Here is a 26609-nt window from a genome sequence, read left to right as displayed (position 1 = left end):
TATGGTTCATATACAAGGTTTGATTCTGCTATGAGTACAATTTAAAGCATGCTATACCCCGAAAGCAAGCTACAATATGCTATAAATTCAGTACTCAGCAAGAGGGATAACAGGCAAATCCTTTTCATAAAAGTAATCAACAACAGGAATGTTAAGATGATGTATAGATGGCATTCAGTACGCATATTACAAAGAGAAGCTTCTGGTGTAAGCAACCCAGTTTTCCGCCGCAAGCTACCAGAGAAGCTTACCAAGCAAGATTCCTCAGTACTCCCGTATACGATATGTGGATGATCCAGCACAAGATACTCTGTCTAGACATACCTCAGTCTCCATAGCTACCACCTTCATCACCACCACAGTTCTTATCCATCTAGCCATACTTTTAATCGTGCGTCACATCTGACACCTATTGTAAGACATATTACCAATCAATCAATCAATCGATCTTTATGATGTGTTCTTCAATGAGTTCTTCGTGTGATCTGATCTCCATGTGTGCGTAGTTCGGTAAGGTCATGGGTTGAGGCAAGGGCCTTTCAACCCGATGTATTTGTTGGAGAATTAATGGAAGTACTTTTAATTAACTTTCTGTATGTGTAGTATAAAGTTGTTCCGTAGTTGTCTCTTGTCTCGTTAGCGTTCTTCATCCATGCACGTACCCAGGATCATGGAGAGCGAGCCACAGAGAGGCTAAGGTCAGGGAGACCGTGATGTGTTATTCTGAACACCAGTGACAGAAAGGTTTAGGGCCAGTTCTTTTTGTGCCTTTTTGGGGCTTCTAGAATAAGCTCCCCTACCCAACTTATTCTTTTTTTAGAAGCCTACTAGTCAAGTCTTAATGAGTAGGATTTTAAAAATATATAATTGGTTGGGCTTCTCAAATAAGCTGGGTAGGGGCGGCTTATTCCAGCTTATTTTAGAAGGCGACAAAAGAACTGACCCTTAGTATGGTAATACAGATCCTATCTCTGGGGATACAAGAGGTGTAGTCTTTAAACGACCAATGATTTTGTTTGATTATTTCTATCTTAATTATCGGGGCAACCATGGGCGACGAATAAGGCCTTCGGTTGGACAATTGACTCTTGATGTAGGACACGTGTCGGCCAAGACGTAATTTTCACACACCCCCACTTCCATACGTAGCAAGCACATCTCGATGGATGACTTCTAGGACACAAATTAATATCATAATGATCCCAACACAAACATATGGTTGTAAGAATAAGTTCTCATACCCATGCCTATTTTTATTATAAGTGTTTTTAGTGTCAGCTTGATTTATGATCTGGTCAAAAGATGGAATTTAATTCTTTTACAGAAGCTTGTTAGAAACCCTTCCTTAAAGGGCGCCATCCTCACGTGGGTTCGATCACTCAGGGTTCTTTATGCTCATTTACCGGATCACTAAATGGACTTATCAAATGGAAGGTCCTCAGTAAGCAAAAGGAGCACAACACCGGCGACGATATCAGTTAGACTCACTCTCTTGCTCAGCGCCTGACGCCACAAGCTTCGTCGAATCTGGATTAGTGTACCCTCTATTTTTAACTTGTGAGTGTGGGCTTATTATTGAGCTGGTGCCCCAACAGACTTGATGTTGGTGTATTTGTACCTATATTGTGTTTGAACTTGGTTGTTTGGCCTATTTTCCAAAAGATCTAGATCTGGCATCATGGCTTCATGTTTTTCCTTTTCTGACAATTCAAACGATGAAGCCCAATCATCCGATGCCATGAGAGCAGCTACCACAATCCAATCTTACCAAAGATCGAATAAACCCGCTGACATCCCTCCTCATAATTCAAACCATAGCTCACAAAGGCCGGGAAGTCGTACAAGACCACCCCTTGGTCATCCCAAACAAGACCCCAAATGAGAGGAGAAGAGATAAACACAAACACCGACTGAGCGATAAGAGAAGAGATAAACCCTAGCGAGAGGGAAAAGGCGACACCAACTACTACTTATTTCGTTGCCGTTCGGCTGAGCTTGCGTAACAATCGGGGCGCCCCTAATTGACACCTTGACTCGGTCGACCCGTTGGCATGCACGCCTGTTCGCCCTGTTGGTACTGTAGTGCAACCCCTGGTTAACCCGAACAAGACAACAAATGGGAGGAGAAAAGATAAACTAAAACATCGGCGAAGCAACGAGAGAAGAGACAAACCCTAGAGAGGGAAAAGGCGACACGAACGACTACTTTTTTCGTTGTTGTTCGACTGGGCTTGCATTATAACTGGGAAGTTCCTATTTGACCCCTCGACTGGGCCGACCCATTGGCGTGCACGCCCGTTCGCCCTGCTGATATTATAGCGCAACAGAAATTCACAAAAAGCACTGCACGCATAAGGAATCAAATTATAGACCTCTCACTGGTTAAGGACTGTCGCTAGCCAAAGTTTGAAATTTCAAAATTTTGTTAATGTTGTCCAAAAAATGTTCCGTTTTTCAAACATTATTTGTCTTTTGAAAAATTGTTCATGATTTCCAAGAAATGTTCAAAAAAATTTTGAACCACGTGAATTTTGAAAATGCATGATTTTTTTAAATGTGATCATTTTTAAATTGTGTTTTTCTTAATTTTTAGTTTTTTTTGAAATTGTGAACAAATTTTACAATTCTACACTAAATTTACATGTATTGAATTTATTTATTAAAAAGTGAAGATTTTTTGAAATTAATCTTTTTAAAAAGTGAAGATTTTTTGAAATTACTCTTTTTTAAAAAGTGATTAAATTTTGAAAATACGAACGGCCGTCATATAGGAAGTTCCTTACAATTGGTCGTCCCCTTCGGTTGTCGCTTGGCTGGGCTTGCGATCCAGTTGGGCCTTGTCTAGCTGCTGTATACATCGGCCCGCTCGTGTATAGCCCACAACGCAGGATTCTAAAGAAAAAAGCCCCCAACGCGGGCGGCAACCTTGATCCCCTCCTTCCTCCCAGTCCCCACCGCCGCCACGAACTCTGCTCCGACACGAACTCTGCTCAAGCCCGCTCCCATGGTTCCCGTCATCGACATGGCCTCTTTGCCCGTTCCGCAAGCCGAAGGCACCACCTACAGAAAGGACTCGAGTCCCACGATCGAAATCCCAGATCAGACCGGATCGCGGCGGCCGGCGGCGCCACGATAGTTCGCCGACCTGCAGTCCTCCTCACGGGACAAGCGGCGTTCGCGGGGCGCTCTTGCTGCTTGCCGGCTTCGACGGGGTGGGCCGGGACGCCGCCCTTCCGCAGATCCGCAATCGAGTCGTGCGTCCAATCTGCCGCCTCCCCTCGATGTCCACGGCTCTGTGCTCTCTTACCTCCACGCACCTAGCAGATCAAGAAGCAGCACCGAAGTCCCCCTGATGTTCTATCTCTCCCATTTGTGTGTCTCCTATCTTTCCCCGTTTGTCTCTCCATCTCTCTGACAAAATTAACAAGAACTAGTCCTCTCTCTCTTTCTTTCTCTACATAAGGTTTTCTCTACATAAGGTTTTCTCTACATAAGGTCTAGTACACTATTGAAGGATACATGTCTTGACGGAGAGATAAAACTCACATTATGCGTTGTAATTCAAATTATTAGTTATTTTTATTAGGTGGGTCATCAGCCTAAGGCAACAAGCCAAGAATCGTGAGGGGAGAGAATTTGACATCATAAATGACTATCTCTAGTAATCCCGACCGAATTGCGCACACAAAATTCGATGGGAACAGAAAGCAGCATGGCTTCCAGCTGTCAATCTTCGAATTTCTATAAATTTTAAGCCCAATGTTCCTCTATGTCCCTGTTTCTTACCTCCTCACGCACCTAGCAGATCAAGAAGCAGCACCGAAGTCCCCCTGATGTTCTATCTCTCCCATTTGTGTGTCTCCTATCTTTCCATGTTTGTCTCTCCATCTCTCTGACAAAATTAACAAGAACTAGTCCTCTCTCTCTTTCTTTCTCTACATAAGGTTTTCTCTACATAAGGTTTTCTCTACATAAGGTCTAGTACACTATTGAAGGATACATGTCTTGACGGAGAGATAAAACTCACATTATGCGTTGTAATTCAAATTATTAGTTATTTTTATTAGGTGGGTCATCAGCCTAAGGCAACAAGCCAAGAATCGTGAGGGGAGAGAATTTGACATCATAAATGACTATCTCTAGTAAGACCTTTTTCCTTATATGTTTTTTGTCAATTATATTTCAACCTGCACCTTTCAAATATTATTTCTCTGTGTCCTTACTCCTTGTACTAAGTCTACAAAAACAAAATACAGAAATAGCAAATCTAAGTATGCTCTAGATATTTAACATGTGAGACAATAGGTGAAAAAGACCAACAAAGCATCATTCTAGAAAGAAGATATCAACATTGGATTTGAATCTTTCACATTTTATCACAAAGAAAGACAGCTAAAAACTCACTTCCAATGGATGTGGCACAAACGAAAGGAACCAAGCAGGACTGAGTGCAAGTCTTGTATTCTTCATCTGCATATATTAATAATGTAGGGTCTATGTACAGTTGATTACACTCTGACTATCTTGTATGGACAAAAAATAATCATGATTCAGATATTTTTATTTAATAATTAGCGTGTGAATTTTCTTGGGGTTGGCAGTTAGTATAGGTATATATCAGCTAAGGATTAGGGTGCAAGTGATGCAAATTCACATGAAGTTTAATATACAATGCAAGCAAACAATTTTATATACTCACAAAATAATGGAACCTTTTGTTCTTTAGGAAAGCTGGAATGTTCTTGCATCACCAGTGAATGTGCTGCTACCCATAATATTGATTTTAATTTTAAAATAAATAAGCAGACATCAAAATAAACTCATAAAATAATAGCACGGCCAATGCCACAATTGAGTACGCTAGATGGTCTCTCCTAAAATAATTTTGTGATATTTAAATGAGCTAAATCATGAGTTTCACATATCTCTCTCTTGGTCAGAAATAGTTCCGTAATTTACAGTCATGATAAACCCAGAACATGATAAATCAAAAATAACATTTATCTTACAAATGTGAACCATCTTTTATATTGTAGTAGTCAAACTCACATCTTTTTTACTCCATGTTTCGTAGTAGGACATCTATTTACGAAACGGAAGGTAGCATACTTGTGGCTGCACAAATTATATTGTTTACATCGAGCTATCTTTTTTACTGCATAATATTTGGTAGTAGGACATCTGTTTATGAAACGGAAGGTAGCATACTTGTGGCTGCACAAACAATTATATTGTTTACATCGAGCTAAAAGAATGACGGAATTTTTTTTTACTTGCTAGACTAAAAGATCGATGGAAAAAATATTTCTCGAGTTTATAACTCTTATCAATTTTACCTCGACAAAGAGGCAGATCATTAATTTTGCAACCAACATTTCATTTGCATGGTACTCGGCAATCTGCACCTATGTGAATCCTACATCCCATCAATTGAGTTATTCCACGACAATCTATCTGTGACCATAAAGTCCCGCGTTGCTATCTGAACTGTGTGGCTTCTCTCTACCACAAGTGAAATCCACCTCGAATTGCCTATTTTTGGATCGCATTGATGCGCATTGGTTGTAGACACAATCCAGTCTTCTACTAACGAAATATCGAAACAGTATTAGTAACTCTATTAATGCACGTAAATACAGAAAAGCAAAATATCTATCAGGCCTACAATGACGACATGCCTGCAAACTTAATTCTTGAATTTGCATTACTAAGTATAATATATAACTGAAGTTTAACCAAGAAACATTACATCATTGCATTTCTTTACAGAATTAGCCCACTGTTGTGATACAATGCTTATTGTAGTAATTTTTACATTCAACTATGTTATAGAACTGAAGGTGCCTACGCTAAATTTCTCCAAGATTTCTAAAGAAAGCAAAATAAGAAAATATTTGCCCTAAGATTTCTCCAAGAGATGCATACCAGGAGCAAAATTAATATATTGATGTAGATGACTTTAATCTTCATGTAAGGTGGATCAACTGCCATACAGGAGGGTCCAGGTACATGCTCATAAACTTGGCTGATGTTGCTGTGGCTAATCTAGCCTTATTTCTTGCTGCCGGTTCTATGAACAAGAAACCAACAAACCTAAAGTTCATTTTAATATAAAGTTTTAGCTACAGCCAGAAAGAATTGCCAAGCTCTTGTATGTTTAGTCGGTGGACTTTAAAGAAAAATCATGAATAAATGAAGATGCTAGATCTGGCCATATAGTGCAAGAAACAAATAGTGAGCGAGACAAAAGCTTACTGGTGAGAAAATAATACATTGGTATTGAAGACAAATACCAGGGAAGCCTTAACAAATCGATTCTCACCCTTTCGGCGGCCGCCCAACCAGGGACCATGAGAACTCCAAGAACCTCTCTTGAACCCATGGCTCATGTACAACTGGAGTAGCTGCTGCACCTTGAGTCCTGCCACGGTGCCTCTGTTCGATACGTTGGGAAGCAGGTAGGGATGAAGGTCGTACGTGACATAGAAGATGGCGAGCTACATCTTGCATCTACAAACGAGGGCGACCTAGGCTCGTGTTCGACACTGCAGTTCTTGGTTGGTGTGTCAGATAGCAACCCGGGCAGCGGTGTGAGGCGGTAACGGCTGGACGCGATAGTAACCCTAGCTGTGGCCGTGCTCGCTCTTAACAAGAGAGGAAGAAGAAATCAGATTGGGGCTAGCGAGTCGATGAGGCAGGGAACAGAGCTGGCGGGTCCACTCGTTGATGAGTATTTGTTTGAGAGAGGAGGCGAGGAAGCGACACATGAACATGCGAATCGACGTACCACAACCTACCATCACAACCGCACTCCCCTTTAATAGTAAAGATAGTAGGAATAACAATAGTTTCTTCCTTCAGAGGTTCATGAGCTTGATGAGCTCCATCAGCTCATCAATAAGCGAAGGATTTCTATTGCTGTTTCTTTAAAGACTGTTGGCTAATATCCTTTATTTTCATACCGTGGGGTGGTACTTCCAATCGGTACAATGATTGTTGGATTTGATGGAACTGCGAGTGGCCTTTTGACATATTTTAGTGTCATTAAGCAGTACTTAGGTCTATGCCTAACAATTCCGCTCTTTTTCTAGGGTCTGGTCTTGGTACTATGTTGATAGCAAGGGTGCAAGGCTCAAAGGAAGCAGCCGGTTCTGTAGTTCTTTGTATGCTTATGGTATCTTGGATGAGGGGTATGTTTTTTTATACATCTATATGTTGCTTTGCTCACAGTTCATATTATCTTGAAGTTGCATCCCTTATGTTTGTGCTTTACATTTCAGTTACAAATTCAACATGTCAGTTGAGGAAGCTGCTGAGTTAGCATGGCGGGCTTTTATCACAAACTATTCTGAGACAGAGCTAGTGGTGGCTGTGTTCCTGGTGGTATGCATTCTGTTTCTTAGTTTCTATCCTGATATTTGTTTTGTTCACTCAATAAGCACGATACAACATGCATGCAGATTTGTTAAACACCTTGCCATTTATATCTTTCTTTTGAAATCACATACACAACTGTTTATTTGAGTTACTTATTGGCGAAGTTCTGAGATTTTTTCCCCGTCGTGTAATGCACACCCCTAGGTTGGGAATAGAGATTACCGTCAAGACGATGGTGATAAATTAACCCACACCAAACGTACATTGTTGTAGAGTATAGAAGGTGCTGTACAGTATAGACATGGGTCTAGACAAACCTACCTAGAATTTCTAAAACAATATAATTATAATGGTACATGTAAATTACATGCGTAGATTTATTCTTTTTGTATCGGCTTTCATGTTAGTAGATTCTAAAAAATATGGTGTGATGTATAAATAATTATGGTCAAAGCTACATTTCTGGAATTGGCAAACATTTTCTGAATCGCAAACATATTTTTTGAATTTGTGAACATTTATTTAATTCGCAAACTCTTTTTTTTCAAATTTGCCTTGGATGTTAGTAGATTCTAAGGATATGATGTGATGTACCCCCTCCGTCCTAAAATTCTTGTCGTAGATTTGTCTAGATATGGATGTATCTAACACTAAAATGTGACTAGATACATCTGTATGTAGATAAATCTAAGACAAGAATTTTGGGATGGAGGGAGTATAAAGAATTATGGTCAATGCTATGTTTAGTGTTTGGGTCATTATTATTTGGAAGCAGGGTAAGAAAAGAAGATTATCATTTGGGCTTGATAGAGTATCATTATATCCCACTCGGTCGTGTCTGCATCAAACGCGTGTCCCACTTTGGAGAAGAATACACCAACCATTTTGGTAGCGGGCCTATAACTCATCTCAACAATTCTGTTTAGGTCTCATTCCGCTAATACGCTAGGCACCATCTCCTTTCCCGTATTTCTCTTAGTCTCACTCCCAAACACTTCACAATCCAACAGAGGGAATGCCAACATCCATGGTGGCATTGTCCCATTCGGCCGTTCATCCCACTTGAGAGGATGAAGGCTCTAGCAACATCATGTGAGAGGCATCGGTGCTAGTGATTTTGCCACCATCCTGGCCACGACGACAATGCCGCAGAGCATATAGTGGAGGGTAGAGTAGGGAAGTGGTGCGACGACGCCGCGGGAAGAGGTGTCTTCTTCCGGGCGAGTGTTAGGCAGATAGACATGACTCCCAACAAAATGTCGATAAAGCGTCAGATTAGACAATGGATCAACATCAGTAGCACATATAGTGGAGGGTAGAGTAGGAAAGTGGAGCGACGGCGCCGCGGGAAGAGGTGCACTCGAACGGGGGGCACTGTAGTCTGTTTCTTCTTCCGGGCGAGTGTCAGGCAGATAGAAAAGACTCCCAACAAAATGTCGATAAAGTGTTAGATTAGACAATGAATCAACATCAGTAGAAGGGAGGTGAACATTGAGTTCCATGGGAGTCTCAACAGTGCGCTCATCGGTAAGAGTAGCACGAGTAAGATCTTGGATTATTATTTTTGAGCAAGAAGGGACCTCAATCCCAAGAAAGTAGCAGAGAGAGCCAAGATAAGACATAAGAAACTGCATAACATGCCTTCACAAAGGCAATATACTCACGGTTTGCGTCGGTGATGATCATGTCATCAACATGAAAAAGAGTCCTACCAAGAGCAGAAAGGAGGGCAAACAACGTCGGATCTTGAGCACTCGCTGAAAACCAGCAACATCCACCATAGAGGCAAAACGTTCAAACCAGGCACGAGAGGCTTGCTTAAAATCATAGAGAGAGCGATGAAGACGACTAAGCATGTCGTAAGGAGTAGAATACCCAGGTGGTGGTTGTATGTAAACCTCCTCATGCAACTCACTATTAAGAAAGGAATTCTTAACATCAAGCCTATACACGAACCAGTGGCGAATAGAGGCCACAAGCATACGGTTTTGCAGGAGCAAAAGTCTCATCGTAATCAGGACCATGCTCCTGCTGAAAGCCATGACCCACAAGACAAGTTTTTCTAATGCTCAAGAGAACCATCAGAGTGAGTCCTAACCTTGTAGTCCCACCAAGTGATGGGACGATCATGAGGAGGAACAGAAACAATATCCCACGTGCTGATGCACTCAAGAGCAGCAACCTCCTGTGTCATCACAAGGTGCCATTTGGTATGGACAACATCGCAACAAGTCGGCTCAAGAACAGCAACGCCAACGCTTGGAAGACCAAGGCGGTCAACATGCCGAAGTGGACGAGGACACAAGCCACAAGTAGGTTGAGACGGGGAAGATGGCACATCAGTAGACGCATCGACAACATGCAGACGACCTATATAGAAGTTAGGAATTTTTTTGGAAGAATACGAGTTGGAATCATCGGGGGATAAACTAAGGTGATGGAGACAAGGAAGCCACCGGTGATGAAGGTGTAGAATCATGTGAAATAATCAGAGAAGCATAAGCAGTACAACTACTGGTTCAGGGCTCAATAGGAGTGGTAGGAGTGTCAGGAAAATTGTGGGAAGAGATATACTCCAGTTAAAAGGCCAAAGAAGATGGACGCGGGTCATATCGTAAGAAATAGGCATCCGACGACTAACATGATCCCAACAACGATATTCCTTATGCTCATCGTTGTATCTTAAGAAGACACACTCAACAGACTGAGAAGTCAGTTTGGTGCGTTCACGAGGGGCAAGAAGGACCTAGCAATCACAAACAAAAAATTGAAGCGCCGAATAACCGATCAAATAGACGATCGAAAGAAGCATCACCCTGCAGAGCAGTGGATTGCTGAAGGTTGTTGAGATAGATGGAAGTGGAGACAGACTCGGCCCAAAAGTGCAGTGAAACAGAGGTGGTGACCATCAATGGAGGAGCCGTCTCAAGAAGGTGACGACGCTTGCGCTCAGCCACACCATTTTGAGCATGAGTACCAGAATAAGAGAACCAAAGTCTGCCCAGCAAGGATTCCACACAACAGCTTGGAGATACTCTCCACTAGAGTTACCATAGAACACATGAATAGGCGTAGAGAATTGAGTGTGGACCACGGCAGCAAAAGGCTTATAGATAAGACACTGTCTCGCCATGGTGTGTTGAGAGAAATAAAGTATATCCAGGTGTGTTGAGAGAAGTCACTAGCGGAGGCAAAGGGAGATGATCCCTCGAGATCAAAGTAACAAAGTCTAAAGGATGCTGAGACACTGTCTCGCCATGAGTATAAGGTAACTGGACCATGTATTAGAGATATCATCGGAGACGGATCCAAGAAGATCGTGTCGAACTAAGGATGAGAGATCACAAGTGACCAAAGGTGATGATGCCACTCTTGAAAATATCTGGTAGATAGGGCAACAGAGGCAAAGACTAGCGGCAGTGTCGAACTAAGGATGAGAGATCACTGACCCAAGGTGATGATGCCACTCTTGAAAATATCTGGTAGATAGGGCAACAGAGGCAGAGACTAGCGGCACTCGCAGTAGAGGGACTTGATCCGACATCCCACTTGCCTGTGCACTCATTGTACCCCGCCGATCTGGCTAGGTGTTCCATTCCTGTTTGCGGGTTGTGTGCCACGTGCTTGATTAAGCACCCTGGGTTCTCCTACTGTGCGCCCTTGGCCTTGACTTTTGGTAGAGCCTGTCCTCGGCTCGTCTCGTGCATAATCCAGGTACGCGTCGACTGTCCGAGCTCCTGCTCACCATTGGTGGTGCTTGAGCGTGCGGTTATGGTGTCACACATAAAGGGAACACGGGATGTGGGATTGAGACAATGCTTGTAGCAACCTGCAGAAAGGCAAAGGATGCCCATCAAGGCTGAGCGAAGGTGGTCGCAAAGGTGGACGTTGCTAGTGATGATCCTGGTGCCAATGATGATCGACATGTACAAGTGTTTGACCACGAGCCTTCACCAAGGCAATGTACTCAGAGTCGTTGCTCGTGATGATCGACATGTAGAAGAAGTGTTTGACCAGTGTTGAATGGTGGACCGAAAGCGTAGGATAATGAGCACTCGCCAAAAACTAGCCGCAATCACCACTGAGACGAAGCGCTCAAAGCACGCATGAGGGTTTTGCTTAGGGCCATATAGACAGCGACGGAGATGACAAACCATGCCATTAGGAAGAGAACCGAGGTGGTGGCTAGTTGTAGGCATTCTTGACATCAAGCTGAGAGACAGACCAGCGGCGAATAGAAGCCACATTGAGAAGTGTGCGAAGAGTGGTCATGTGGGCCATATATATAGGAGAAAATGTCTCTTCGTAGTCACGACCATGTTCTCACCACTAAACAAGCTTTGTTATGCTCAAGAGTATCATCAGTCTTAGCCTTGTAGACCCACTTACAAGTGATGAGACGAGAACGAGGAGGAAGGGAAATGAGATTCCACGTGCCGATGCGGGCAAGAGCACCAAGCTATGATGCCATCACATGCAACCATTTGGGATGAACAACCTCACGACAAGAAGTTGTCTCGGGAAGAGCTAAGCAGTAACCATAGCGGTCAATAGGTAGAAGCGGGCGAGCTCGAAAAGCATAAGTAGGCTAAGCTTGAGGCGGTGCGTTTCCAACGAAAGAAGCTATAATAGTCGAGGGAGATGGCGTATCAGAAGAATCCACAACACACGGACCATGAGTCTAGTAAAGTCAAGGAACATGAGCAAAAGAAGGAACATATAAAAAGTCAAAGTGAGTCATAACATTCCCACCAAGTGATGGGACGAACACGACGAGGAAGAGAAAGAATATCGCACGTGCCGATGCGCTCAAGATCAACAATCTTCTCTGCCATCGCAAGATGCCATTTGGTATGAATAACATCACGATAAGAGTCAGATCAAGAACACGAGTGCCACCACTTGGAACGCCAAGGTGGTTAACAGAAGGAAGCGGACGAGGAAGCAAGCCATAAGTAGGCCGAGAGGGCAAGTGGCACATCAGTAGACACATTCACAACATGCGGACGATGTATATAGAAGTGAGGAAAAGATGGAAGAATACGAGCATAAATCATCGAGATAAACTCAGGTGATGGAGACAAGGAAGCCAAAACTCATGAAGGTGTAGAATCCTGTGATAAGCGAGGTGAGGAAATCATAGGAGATGATGGCATTGGATCTGCAATTATGGGAGAAGTAGGAGCATTACAATGAATGGATAAGGGAGTCACATGAGTGTTGGATTAAAAAAAGAAGAGATCACCTCCATTGAAAAGGCCGAGGAAGATGGACGCGGGTAGAAGGGATGAGACTCATCAAAAGTCATATCTCGAGAAGTAGGCATCCGACGCCCAACATGATCCCTTATGCTCATCGTTGTACCCTAAGAAGACACACTCAATGGACTGAGCAGTCAGTTTGGGGCGTTCACGTGGGCAAGGACATAACAAACACAACCAAACAATTGAAGCCCTGAATAATCAGGAAAGAATCAAATAGACGGTCGAAAGGAGTGCCACCCTGCAGAGCAATGGATTGCTTTGCTGAAGGTTGATTAGATGGAAGTGGAGACATACTCGGCCCAAAAGTGTGGTGAAAGAGAGGCGGTGACCATCAATGGAGGAGCCGTCTCAAGAAGGTGACGATGCTTGCGCTCGGCCACACCATTTTGAGCATGAGCACCAGGATAAGAGAATCAAAGTCTGCTCAGCAAGGATTCCATGCAACAGCTTGGAGATATACTCTCCACCAGAGTCACCATAGAACACATGAATAGGCGTAGAGAATTGAGTGTGAATTATGGCAGCAAAAGGCTTATAGATAAGACCTCAGTACGAGAAGAAATAAAGTATATATCCAGGTGTGTTGAGAGAAGTCACTAGCGGAGGCAAAGGGAGAAGAAGATCCCTCGAGATCAGAGTGAACAAGGATGAGAGATGAGGTAACTGGACAACGTATTAGAGAGATCATCGGAATTGGATCCAAGAAGACCACGTCAAACTAAGGATGAGAGATCACAAGTGACCCAAGGTGATGATGCCACTCTTGAAAATATCTGGTAGACAAGCAACAGAGGCAGAGACTAGCGGCACTGGCAATACAGGGACTTGATCCGGCATCCCACTTGCCTGTGCACTCTTCGTACCCCGCCGATCTGGCTAGGTGTTCCTTTTTTGTTTGCGGGTTGTGTGCCACGTGCTTGATTAAGCACCCCGGGTTCTCCTACTGTGCGCCCTTGGACTTGACTTTTGGTAGCGCGTGTCCTCGGCTCGTCTCGTGCATAATCCAGGTACGCGTCGATTGTCCGAGCTCCTGCTCACCATTGGTGGTGCTCGAGCGTGCGGTTATGGTGTCACACATAAAGGGAACACGGGATGTGGGATTGAGACAGTGCTTGGAGCAACCCGCAGAAAGGCAAAGGATGCCCATCAAGACTGGTAGGGAGCGAAGGTGGTCACAAAGGTAGACGTTGCTAGTGATGATCCTGGTGCCAGTGATGATCGACATGTAGAAGTGTTCGACCACGAGCTTCACCAAGGCAATGTACTTAAGAATCGTTGCCAGAGATGATCGACTTGTAGAAGAAGTGTTCGATCATGGGTTGAATGGTGGACCGAAAGTTTAGGATAATGAGCACTCGCCAAGAAGATAATGTCGAACTAAGGATGAGAGATCACAAGTGACGCAAGGCAATGATGCCACTCTTGAAAATATCTGGTAGACAAGGCAACAGAGGAAGAGACTGGCGGCACTGGCAGTAGAGGGACCCGGCATCCAACTTGCTTCTTCGTACCCCGACGATCTGGCTCGGCGTTCTTTTCCTGTTTGTGGGTTGTCCTCGGCTCGTCCCGTGCATAATCCAGGTACGCGTCGACTGTCTGAGCTCCTGCTCACCATTGGTGGTGCTCGAGTGTGCGATTATGGTGTCAAACAGTGCTCATAGCAACCCGCAGCAAGGCAAAGGATGCCCATCCAGGTAGGGAGCGGAGGTGGTCACAAAGGTGGACGTTGACTCCATAGGAGTCTCAACCGTGCGGATATAAGAAATTCACTATGACGAGCCTTCACCAAGGCAATGTACATAGAGTCGTTGCTAGTGATGATCGACATGTAGAAGAAGTGTTCAATCACGAGTTGAATGGTGGACCGAAAGTGTAGGATAATGAGCACTCGCCAAAAACTAGTCGCAATCACCACTGAGACGAAGCGCTCAAACCAGGCACGAGGGGTTTGCTTAGGGCCATATAGACAGCGACGAAGACAACAAACCATGCCATTAGGAAGAGAACCTAGGTGGTGGCTACTTGTAGGCATTCTTGACATCAGGTTGAGAGATAGAATAGCAGCGAATAGAAGCCACATTGAGAAGTGTGCGAAGAGTGGTCACGTGGGCCATATATATAGGAGCAAATGTCTCTTCGTAGTCATGACCATGTTCTCACCACTAAAGGAGCTTTGTAATGCTCAAGAGTATCATCAGTTTTAAGCTTGTAGACCCACTTACAAGAGATGAGATGAGCACATGGAGGAAGGGAAATGAGATTCCACGTTCCGATTCGGGCAAGAGCATCAATCTTCGATGCCATCACATGCATCCATTTGGGATGAACAATCTCATGGCAAGAAGTCGTCTTGGGAAGAGCTGCACAGTAACCATAGCGGTCAATAGGTAGAAGAAGGCGAGCTAGAAATCCATAAGTAGGCTAAGCTGGAGGCGGTGCGTTGCCAACGAAAGAAGATATAATAGTCGAGGGAGATGGCTTATCAGGAGAATCCACAACATGCGGACCATGAGTGTAGTGAGTCGAGTTACATGAGCAAAAGAAGAAATATATAAAAAGTCAAAGTGAGTCATAACATTCCCACCAAGTGATGGGACGAACACAAGGAGGAAGAGAAACAATATCTGATGAGGAAAAAAACCGTATGTCAGATTTGTTTGACTACTTCTATATGCTTCCACTCTAGTGTAGTATTTCTTTTGTTTTCTTTTCTACCCTACCCACTGTTTTCTAGAGTCTTCTAGTTGTGAGTAGCTATGAGTAGAATGGTGAAACTTACATAATGTTTTCTAGAGTATTCCATCTATAAGTAGAAGTATGTGAAGGCTTCCCGTAGCCCTATAAATAGAGGTCCTCACCTACTTTGTACCAGACTATGTACCCACTACCTGTAATAGAACTTGTTGTTCTTATCTAAGATCTTGGAGTAGATCTTGTGCTCTAGGAGTTCTGGACTGAACTCTTGCTGCCCTATCGGCCTACATCCGCCTCTAGAGCGATATCTAGCACAGCACGTTGAAGCTGTTCCTTCAACACTTGTGTTGTACACATTGTAGCGGCAAGGTGGAGTTGCTCCTCCACAATCTTTGTGCTGCTTCAGGTGGCATCAGAGCCTCGTTAACCCATACTATAGTTCTTGTTGTTCTCTTCGAGAGCAAGCTGCAGCAAGTAATGGAGCAATTGGAGAAGAGGATGGATGCTGCAGAACAACAAATCAAAGAGCTGCGTGAAGATCTTAATCAGAGACTTGACCAGCTAGTTGAGATGATAAGAAAGGGTGTTCCCCCTGCTACCAATGAAGGAGATTCATCTAAAGAAGATGTTCATCAAAGAAGGAGAGGTAATCTTGGAGCAAGACCGCCACAACAACATGCTGTTCAATGTGCTTCAAGAAGGCCAATTTATGTTGGAACTTCTGAAGGTGAAGAATATGATGAAGCCCTTGAAGAAGCTGATCTCTATGCATATCGGAGAGTACCCAACCTTACATATGCAAGGGATACATACAAGGTGAAAGCTGAGATCCCAACTTTTAATGGAAATGTTGATATTGAAGGGTGCCTAGATTGGTTATATGAAGTGGAGACTTTCTTTGAGGTCATGGAGGTTCCGGAAGATCGTAGAGTCCCTTTGGTCGCATACAAGCTCAAAGGAGGAGTTGGTGCATGGTGGCATCACGTTCAAGAAGAGCGCAGGCTGAGAGGAGAACCTCGTGTGAGAACTTGGCGGCAAATGAAAAGTCTCTTGAAAGGGAGATTTTTGCCTGCTGATTATGACCAGATCCTATTTATCCAATTTCAAAATTGTGCTCAAGGAAATAGGACTGTTTCAGATTATACGGAGGAGTTTCTAAGGCTACAAGTGAGGTGCAACCTTGCTGAAACTGAAGATCAACAAGTTGCAAGGTACATCAATAGTCTCAATGATGCTATTCAAGATCGATGATGCTGCAACAAATCTGGTCCGTTGATCAAGCACAAGCTCTAGCCTTAAAAGCCGAGAGGTTTGTGAGGACAAGAAAGGCAACTAAGGCTCCATATCCTCCATATCCTCATACCGAAGGCATGTCTAGGAGTCATCCTAATAGTGGAAGGAAAGACCGCTCCACCAAAGGCAAAATGACCCATCCAGAAGTAAACTAGAGGCAAGGGTAAGTCCAATGAAGGCCCAAAATCCTATAAATGTGGTGAAGAGGGACACATATCCAGCGGTTGCCCACTAAGGAAATTTGTTAACACAACTATCCATGATGGTGAAGGCGATGAGGAAGAATATGAATCTAAAGATGTAGAGGGACAAGAAGTTTGTCAAGAAGAAGGTGAAGAGGTGGTATGTGTGATTCAGCGTCTCCTATGCTCCACACCACAACCTGAAGACAAACAAAGGAAGAAAATATTTGAGAGCAAATGCACAGTGAATGGTATGCAAGTTAGTGATTGATAGTTGCAGCTGCGAGAATCTTATCCCCCAAAAGTTGGTGAGCCATTTAAAGCTTGATACTCATGATCATCCAAACCCCTACACTATTGGGTGGATCAAGAAAGGAGTGCATATGAGGATCACCAAACAATGCAACTTGCCACTTCCCTTGGGCAAGCATTATCGCTCAAATGTGTTGTATGGCATAGTTGATATGGACGCTAGCCATGTTCTTCTTGGGAGACCTTGGCAATTTGATGCGGATACTACACACAAGGGCAAGGAAAACCCTTACTCTTTCATTTGGAACAAGAGAAAAATCATTATCTTACCAAACAAAACCGAAGGTAATACCTCTAAGGAGGAAGGGAAAACTATGTTAACTATCTCCCATACCTCTCATGAGTTTATGGAAGGCTTGAAGGAGGCAGATTTGTGTCTTGCACTTGTTGTAAAACGAGAAGAGCACCCGACTGTTGAAATTCCAGCAAAGGTACGTGGTTTATTGGCAGAATTTCAAAACATACTTGGAGAGCCACAAGGCTTTTTTTAAGGTTAGCCACAAGGCTTGCCACCGATGAGAGGAATACAACATAGAACTGACTTAATTCCGGGAGCAAGTCTTCCTAATCTTCCAGACTATCGAATGAGCCCAAAGGAGCATGATATATTGAAGGAGCAACATTCACCTATGCCGTCGCAAGGAGCCATTTGGTATGAAATAACATCACGATAAGAAGTCAGCTCAAGAACATCAGCGCGAACGCTTGGAAGACCAAGGCGGTTAACAAGCGGAAGCGAACGAGGAAGCAAGTCATAAGTAGGCTAGGAGGGGAAGTGGCACATCAGTAGACACATTCACAACACGCGGACTATGTATATAAAAGTGAGGAAAAGATGGAAGAATACGAGCAAAAATCATCGTGATAAACTCAGGTGATGGAGACAAGGAAGCCACAACTGATGAAGGTGTAGAATCCTGTGATAAGCGAGGTGAGGAAATCATAGGAGATGATGGCATTGGATCTGCAATTATCGAAGAAGCAGGAGCAGTACAACGAATGGATAAGGGAGTGATAGGAGTGTTGGATTTAAAAAAAAAAGAGATTTCCTCCATTGAATGGGTCGAGGAAGATGGACGCAGGTGACTCAAGGCGATGATGCGAGTGCTGAAAATAGCTGGTAGGCAAGGCAACAGAGTCTGAGACTTGCAGCGATAGCAGCAAAGGGACTTGATCCAGCATCCCACGTGCCTATGCACTCTCCGTACCCTACCGATTTGGCTTGGTGTTCTTCTCCTGTTTGCGGGTTGTGTGCCATGCACTTGATTACGCACCCCAGGTTCTACTATGCGCCCTTGGTCCTGGCTTTAGGTAGCGGCTTGTCCCGTGCATAATCCAGGTACGCGTTAACTATTCGAGCTCTTGCTATGGTGTCGCGCAACAAGGGAACACGGGATGTAAGATTGAGACAGTGCTCATAGCAACCCACAGCAAGGCAAATGATGCCCATCAAGATTGACATGGAGCAAAGGTGGGCACAAAGGTGGACGTTGACTCCACATGAGTCTCAACAGTGTGCTCATTAGTAAGTGCAACACGAGCAAGATCTTGGATATACTTTTCTTTGGCAATAATGAACAATCTCAAGGAAGTAGCGAAGAGGATCAACATCAGACATACGAAATTCACTATGACGAGCCTTCACGAAGGCAATGTACTTAAGAGTCGTCGTGATTGACATGTAGACGAAGTGTTCGACCATGAGTTGAATGGTGGACTGTAAGTGCAGGATCATGAGCACTTGCCAAAAACCAGCCGCAATCACCACTGAGACGAAGGGCTCAAACCAGGCACGAGGGGTTTGCTTAGGGCCATATAGACAGTGACGGAGACGACAGACCATGCCATCAGGAAGAGAACCCAGGTGGTGGCTACTTGTAGGCATTCTTGACATCAAGCTGAGAGATAGACTAGCGGCGAATAGAAGCCATATTGAGAAGTGTGCGAAGAGTGGTCGTGTGGGCCATATATAGGAGCAAATGTCTCATCGTAGTCATGACCATGTTCTTACTACTAAACGAGCTTTCTAACACTCAAGGGTATCATCAGTCTTAACCTTGTAGACCCACTTACAAGTGACGAGACAAGCACGAGGAGGAAGGGAAATGAGATTCCACATGCCGATGCGGGCAAGAGCATCAATCTTCGATGCCATCACATGCAGCCATTTGATATGAACGACCTCGCGGTAAGAAGTCGTCTCGGGAAGAGCTGCACAGTAACCTTAGCGGTCAATAGGCAGAAGCGGGCGAGCTGGAAAGAAGATATAATAGTCGAGGGAGATGGCTCATCAGAAGAATCCACAACATGCGGACCACGAGTGTAGTCAAAGTGCCAAAGAGTGCCTTTACTCTCTACTGGGAGGGAAGTACCATCGGCAGTAAGAACATGAATAGGAGAATCTGGAGGTGGATTGGAGGACAAATTGGAAGAATCATAAGTTGTATGACCAAGGATACATGGAGGTGTACCTGATATTGTAAAGTGGTCTCTTGGTACCATTACAGTAAGTAGCAAAACCTTGAAAACCTGTCGATGGAGAACCAAAAGAAGCAGCTACCAGACACTAACGTCCTGTAATCTCTAGCGTAGTCTGGGGCTCAATGGAAGAGGTCGACGAAGAAGCATCACGAGACGAAGAATCACTCAATTTTCTCGAAGCGGTCGCAGATTGGGGATCGTTCCAACTGGTTTTTTAGTTTCATATTTTATCTGTTTTTCTCTATCTTTTTGCTTTTTTGCCAAACCGGAAAGGTCGAGGAAGATGGACAAAGGTAGAAGGAAGAGACTCATCAAAAGTCATATCCCAAGAAATAGGCATATGAGGACCAACATGATCCCAACAATGATATCCCATGTGCTCGTCGTTGTATCCTAAGAAGAGACACTCTACAGACTGAGCAGTTAGTTTGGTGCATTCATGTGGGGCAAGAAGGACATAGCAAACATAACCAGACAATTGAAGTGCCGAATAATCAGGAAACAATCAAATAGACGTTTGAAAGGAGTGCCACCCCTTCAGAGCAGTGGATTGCTGAAGATTGATGTGATAGATGGAAGTGGAGACAGACTCGACCCAAAAGTGCGGCGGAAGAGAGGTAGTGACTATCAACGGACGAGACGTCTCAAGAAGGTGATGATGCTTGCACTCAACCACGCCATCGCCATTCTGAGCATGTGCACCAGGACAAGAGACCCGTGCAAGATTACCTTGCTCAGTAAGGACTACATGTAACAGCTTGGAGATATATTCTCGAGCAAAGTCAGCATAGAACACATGAATAGGCGTAGAGAACAGAGTGTGAACCATGGCAGCAAAAGACATATCTAGATATGACCTCACTACGGGGAGAAATAAAGCATATCAATGTGTGTCAAGATAAATCATCTATATATATTCTCCAGCAGAGTCAGCATAGAACACGCGAATAGGCGTAGAGAACTGAGTGTGAACCATGGCAACAGAATGCTTATATATAGATAAGACCTCACTATGGGAGAAATCAGGGTCAGGCCGGCAAAATTAGAGTCCCTGTGGGAAACTCAATCCAACAATAGAGAATTAAACAGGTGTAGTGTATATATCATAATGTCTTACATAGCAAGAAATATATTCAAGAATCATACCTATTCGAAGCTTGGTTGCATAGTCTTTACTTGAATAACAACATTCTTTTAGTGTTCTTTGAATTAAAATCTTCAATTATATCCTCGTAATCAATGTTCTCCAACACTTCACTCTCAAGTGCTATTGTGGCCAAATCAGTAACCCTTTGTTGTGTCATTGTAGTACACATATAGGACTTCAATAGCTTTAATTTTGAAAAGCTTCTTTCTGCTGATGGAACAGTCACATGAATGGTCAATAGAACTATGTATGCAATACCTGCATTGGGAAAACAATCATGTCACTTTAAAAACTTTAGAATTTCAATTGGCCCCATATCATCCTTTGGAATGGAGTCTTTAAGTAACCTCAACTCCACTGCAGTTCATTGGCATCAATGTCAGATTTACTATCTTTTTTAAGGGCCGCCTCAAGATTATCACAAGATTTCAAGCTCTCATTATCCAATGACTGCAATGATTTGGAAGTAAATAAGAAACGAAAATCTTTCTGCTAACCTCATATTGTTCAAATCTGCTTGTAAGTGACATAATTGCTTGATCAAGAATAGTTGTAAAATAACCGTTTCTAAATGATTCCTCTGCAGACTGTGTGGCAACATTTTTGTCATCTGGGTTCTCATCAAAATGTCTCTTTCTCTTAATTTCTCGTCTTTCATGAAATGTTGTACTAATAACCATATCAAGTGCAATTTTTTTGGCTATCTCCAATCTATCTATACCTATACTAATTACAGACTCCCTAAGAATTACCACGTAAATTAGAATTTACTACTGACCGTTCATCTGGTGGGACCGAATTATTACGGTGGAGATTAACCCACATATTTTTTGCTTAATTATGTGCTTAGTTTCGGCAAAAAAATATCTAAATGCCCATAGTCCTTTCATCACGGCTGTAGAAATAGAAGCCGTCCAATTAAAAAAGAAAAAGAAGCCGTCATCCTTATCCCTAACCTCCTGACCCCAACCATCCCACACATCGCGCCATGGATTGCGCCGCCACCCTTCTCAACGGCCATTGTCGTCGCTCCCTGCCCCATCCGCCGTTGCTCCCCGCCGCATCAACCCTCTACCGCATCCCACCGGCACCATGAACTATCTCTCTCCTTGGTCTTCTGTCTTTGACCAATACGGGGCGGCGGCTGTGCTTCTGGTTGCGGCGGCTGTGCTTCCGGTCGCGGTGGCTGTGCTTCCAGTCGCGTGGTGGCGATGTGGCTGGTCGAGGGAACTCAGGTGAGGCGGACTGTCACCTGTTTGTCGATCTGTGCCCACCTCCTATTCTTTCTCTCCCAACGAACATTACGTACACAGTTACTGCCACACATGGCGCTCTCCTCTCCTGCAGCGATCCTGTTGTGCTCCTTCACACATCGGACCACCGTGGCGCGGAAGTAACCGTAGAAGATCGCGGTCCGCTTAGCAAATTCGGGTGTTTTGAGTCGGCTACCCGGCAAGGTAATTTTTTCCTTCTCAGTAGTTCTCTCATAGAAATTGGGTGGAATGGATTCATGGGTGTGCTAGGTGGAGTGCCATTAGATTGCAATGTTAGCGGGCAGAATATCATCTCCTGCACACACAAACTTGGGTTTGCCAAGGTAATAGGTCAATACTACTATCATTTGGCTTTGCAATGGTCATTTACATAGTTCTGTTTTTTCGAATCATGATGGTTTAGTTTGTTTGTTACCAGCTGCTTCAATTAGGACTAACAGTTGGGAGTTGTCGATTGGATTGAATTTGGAAGAGGACAATATAATTTTTTTATAGTTCGTGGTTCAGTTAGCTTTGAAAAAAATGTTCCGGTGATGAATAATACACAATGAATTGCTTTCTGTTGCCCAGTGTACTACAATTTAATATGCAGAATGTGAGCTTAAACTTTTTGCTGAGAAAATGTCTGCTAAACTGCTAATTCCCACAAGGAGTAATTCATTCCCCGTCCAAGTATTTATTATTGATTGATGCTTCATCTGTTTATGCTGCAGAGGCATGGTCACATGGATGATTAGCATCTTTTGGCAAAGCATGTTAATTCACTGAAGAAAGATGTCCACACACAAAGATGCTTGATCTGTTTATGCTTCATCTGTTTATGCTGCACACACAAAACTATGAGCGAAGATGTCCACTCATGATTTTTGAGGATCACTTGAGGATGTGATCAGTAGTGCAGCTTCAAAGATGCTTGATATGACATAGCGTTTGATTTTTACAAATCTGAAAGTCGAGCCTAAGCAATGTTACGGTTCAGATCTAAACCTTATAGTTACTGATTATCTGTTATGCGTTACTAATCTGACCGGCCATCAATCTCCACCTTAACCTTTTTTTATCTTTCTTATTAGCTCCATGTCTCTAGCGTCTATAGAGTCTTAACCCAAGAATCTCTTCTGCCGCCTTGAGTCCAAACCCTCGGCAAGAGTCTCCCCTGCATCCTCCTCTTCTCCTTGCTGCCTATGTCTCCTTCTTTTGCTCCTCGGGTCGCTATTGTGATGCGTCCATCGTCTTTTTCATGAGCAGCTAGATGATTTCAGTCTGAGATTACATCCTCCTACAGAGAATCCGACCCTTTCCATGCTGTCACTATAGCCAGGTCTAGCAAACTGGTCGTCCCGATGGTGTTGGGGCTTTCCCTGAGTGGACGATCTGGTCTTTTTTATGCGATGTCCAAAGAGTTGCTTGCTGCAATGATCAATAAGGAGACTAAGAGTCATGGGTCCCTTTTGGTGCTGATCTAGGTATGCGTTATGTATCCGATTACAGTTGTTTTAAGTAGCCAACATTGGCTGCAAAGCAACATCTTATCTATTAGTTTTTCACCAATCCGATTAATACTCTGTAGTTCATTATGTTCACATGACAAAAGAATTTGAAGTTAATAAAAAAAATCTGACTGTTACTCCATGCAATTAGTTGTAATTAGAGGACACTGGGAAATAAAGTTTCAATCAGTCCACTGCTACTGTATGCGAATAGTTATATAAGTTGGTATATTTGAAGGATGTGAAGAAAAATCGTAGTATTTACAACAGAATCTTTTTTGCTTACATATTGAGAATGCTCTCCATGCATGTTGTGGTCTTTGTTTCTTAAGCTCCCAAACTAAGCTTAAGGAGCCATATGGAGATGGAGATGGTCACACACCGACAGGTTAGGGATTTTGAGGTCCATCATGGCGACTATTTTGGGAAAAAAATTATGGTGCAAATGATATGGTAAAGTTTAGATGCAGAGGTGTGCAACTCTCTATCCATCAGCATCCATACATCAGGGTGGAGTAGAGGAAGGGAGCATTTACCAGAAATGTGTTTTTAGCAGCATTATTTTTAGATAAAACAATTATACCTTCTTTGATCTGTAAGCTGCACACAGGGTAGAAGATGCAATTTGGTTTAGAAGAATAAGAAAACACATTCACACCAGGGCTTATAATTCTTAGGATAGTATCAGAAAGTATATGCAATATGGTTTAGGTAACAAAAACACAACATTATGTCTTCCTTTGGAAAATTTGCCACTCTGAAGACAAACAGAATTATCACTTTCATCTTATTGCTGGTATTTTCTTAAAGTAAGAATATAAACAAGAGATGGGTTTATATGAAGCAGGCCTACCGCAACAGTCAAAAGATGATGTCTCAGTATTTCACTTAAAAGCGAGGACAAGTGCCCATAAATGATTATATTTATCTACTTTATTAAACTAGCATATTAACTAATCCACCGAACACATGTACTCTATATTCTTACTTATTGCATGACGTGCTTTTGCTTCTTGATAAATATGTCCATTTTCACTATTATTTTACAATATCTGCTACGTACAGTGGCATCATTGAGCATTCCTTTACTTTTCACATTTCAGTTCAATGTTCTGCCCAGTGCACAGTATATAGCTACATTGGATGTCGCTATTAAATACTTCGAGGTCATGTGACAGAGCATGGAAAAAGAACTATCGAAGGTATGTTTTATGCTCATACTACGATTTTGAGATTCAGATGCAGTTTTATTTAGAACACTTTTTTATCATAATATTCAATTCCAATGCATTTGGAATGGGTCAAGTCAATTGTAAGAGTTGAATTAGCTACTTTGCCTTTGAGTCCTTTGTGGTTTAGTTGTAATTTTTTATTCAATAAATTCCTAAATGCACCATTTCTTATGAGCAGTTTTTTTAAAATCAAAATCGCAATGTTGTATATATGTTTCATGTCTCTCACGTCAATCCTAAGAGGGCACAGGCTGGGTTCAATATTTTTATCGTCAGATCTAACCATGATGAAGGCAGGCCCCTCCGATTGATATTAGGAAGGTGGAAGGTTGACCAGCCATCTCTTCCTCTCCGTCGTCTCTCCATGGTGTGCATGTTAAGAACTTATGCAGCAGCGGACGCCAATTTCATGCAGCCGCCAGCATCAACTTCTGTGGAGTGCTCTTCTACGATCTGATACGAGTCCCTCCGACATCAGAGAAGGTAGTCACCTACTCCTCTCAGATCTAGAATTATTTTGTATAGCGCCCCATGTGTTACTTTGATCTAATAAGGTTGAAACACTATGAAGTTCATGGTAACCAAGTGTTGATTTTGGACAGAATAGTCTCAGTAGTCACAGTGCCAACATGAAACATTGCGATATGATCAAGTTTTAATGTACACTACAGAATATACCTGATATGAGTAGGGTAGAAAAAACATTTGATATGGTATTTTTCTTGCATATATTCAGTAATTAGGCTTCTTTCCATTTTCTGAAAGAAAACTGATGTATGTTGCCCTGATTTTTCAGTGTAGGTTTGGGCATGCCTGACGACAAATCCAATAATCAATTGCAAACTGATCGTATCGTACGTTGTGTACAATCGACATGTTTGCTTGGGTGGAAAAGTCTCGCTTCTGATTACAGCGCTTTCAGAAGACAGAAGAAGTCGTTTGGTTCAGCCCTTCTATTTTGTGTTACGATACTATCGGATACAGCGCTTCACTTTGCTTCCGCGAAAACGTCCGGTCACGGCTGGATACAGAATCCTCTCTGCTACGCATTCCCTCGCGGTCGAACCAAACAAAACGTGCATTCAGGAGGAAATATCAGAGGCAAAGCTTCCCGACACTAAAAATCGAAAACTATACCAACGTGGAACCAAACGCCTCCTATATTTCTTCAGTTCCACTGGGAAAACATAGATTGATTATGTATCAATAAACCATGTGTTAGTCAAGACAAAAACATGGATGTAAAGCTCAGGTTTGTTAAGTTTTTTGGTTGTACGTGTGACATGGTTCATATACATATTGCTAGCTACTTTATTTTTCGTTCATTAATAATACTATATTTAAGAAAATTACCATGTTATTTTGGTTAACATTGTCATTTAGTATCGAATACTATTTTACCCCATGGTTAGTTATATTTTCAAATACATCTCAATGAGCTTTATATTTTATGCGGAACTTTCACTTATTGGGAAGTGACAAATGTGAGCCATCCTTCCATATGAAAATGACATGGCACTTTTCTTAAGTAGGTTATTATCCTGTTATGCGGTAGAATAATAAGGGTTCTCTAATTAATAATTCAATAAAATCAGTCCTAACGGTTGTCAAATTGCATCTTAGATTGTCTACTTTTGTGAGAGAAAGATAATTTGGTAACTCAGTTGGACATGCTCTTTCAATTCTAAAATGAGTTGCTGCAGGGTCAAATGGTCCAGAACTCCATTTCAAGTTTGTAGCATAGACACTCAGAAAAAAGGGTCCAGAACTCCGTAGCATAGACACTGGCTAAAGTTAGATGGTGCCTTAGTGAATAAAAGAAAAGAGAAACAATACTATTACATGGAAAACATTTCAAGTTTG

General features: G+C 42.9%; 1 long non-coding RNA gene across 9 annotated transcripts; it reads left to right on the top strand.

Moving 5' to 3' along the window:
* The first annotated feature begins 7676 nt into the window (after positions 1-7676).
* Positions 7677-26071, top strand: LOC125550540. 9 transcript variants are annotated; one of them, XR_007301689.1, is made up of 4 exons: positions 21661-21985; positions 22098-22207; positions 22738-25229; positions 25543-26071. It is a non-coding gene; the product is annotated as an uncharacterized LOC125550540 (long non-coding RNA). The 9 variants fall into 9 exon arrangements; XR_007301686.1 differs by having other exon boundaries at positions 21659-21985; positions 22064-25229; XR_007301682.1 differs by having other exon boundaries at positions 21660-21985; positions 22098-25229.
* The last annotated feature ends 538 nt before the right edge of the window (positions 26072-26609 follow it).

Source organism: Triticum urartu, chromosome 1, assembly GCF_003073215.2.
Source record: "Triticum urartu cultivar G1812 chromosome 1, Tu2.1, whole genome shotgun sequence".
Lineage (NCBI taxonomy): Eukaryota > Viridiplantae > Streptophyta > Magnoliopsida > Poales > Poaceae > Triticum > Triticum urartu.
Note: the sequence above shows the minus strand (reverse complement) of the source record. Positions and strands in the feature narration are given on the sequence as shown.